Source organism: Grammomys surdaster, unplaced genomic scaffold (assembly GCF_004785775.1).
Source record: "Grammomys surdaster isolate TR1022 unplaced genomic scaffold, NIH_TR_1.0 125630, whole genome shotgun sequence".
In the NCBI taxonomy this organism is placed as follows: Eukaryota; Metazoa; Chordata; class Mammalia; order Rodentia; family Muridae; genus Grammomys; species Grammomys surdaster.
In genome coordinates, this window is record NW_021620469.1 from 127308 (window position 1) to 128058 (window position 751).

Genomic DNA, 751 nt, shown 5'->3' on the forward strand with positions numbered 1-751 from the left:
CTCTCTCTCTCTCTCTCTCTCTCTCTCTCTCTCTCTCTCTCTCTCTCCTCCCCAGCTATTGGCTACTGGCATCTTTATTTACTAATCAGAAATAACTAGGGGCAGGTTCCCAGAAGCTATCTGTAGACCCTTTCCTGCAAACTGACTTGGGGGAACCAATTAGCATTACAATATAAGAAGCTATAGAGTTAGAAAACAGAAAGCTAACTTTCTCACATAAAAATAGTCTCTCTGTGTAGATTTGGCAAACACAAATGCTCTGCCCAGTGAACCGAATAGGACTTGCTATGTTAAAAATTGTACTTGCTGTCTTTTTCTAAGAATCAAGGGACCAAGGTCATGAAATGATGATTCGTGGGATAATCAAAGGGGAACCTGGGATAAATGACTGAATTAATATGCAAATAAAAGACTAGGCTTGGGTATGCAAGAGCTGAGCTATCTAGAGAGATAATGTAGCTCTTTTAGAATTTTTCTACCAGGTTTTCTGACTTTGGTCAGAAAACCCAGAAGCTATGCAGAGAGCTATTACAGCTCCTTTGGATTTTTTCAAGGTTTTCTGACTTTGGTCAAAAAACCATGAGCTACCCAGAGAGCTATCTAGACAGCTATCTTGAGTAGACTACAGAGCTGTCAGCTTGCACCCCATCACTGGCTTCGAATCATTTCTTCTGCCACTCCCAACACCCCTTCCTCAGGACCCACAACCAAGCCAAGATTGATCCTTAGCATTTATACAGCCACTGTGGAA

General features: G+C 41.8%; 1 non-coding gene across 1 annotated transcript; it reads left to right on the forward strand.

Moving 5' to 3' along the window:
* The first annotated feature begins 448 nt into the window (after positions 1-448).
* On the forward strand, positions 449-510 carry LOC114638854. The gene has a single exon (XR_003713926.1). It is a non-coding gene; the product is annotated as a U7 small nuclear RNA (small nuclear RNA).
* The last annotated feature ends 241 nt before the right edge of the window (positions 511-751 follow it).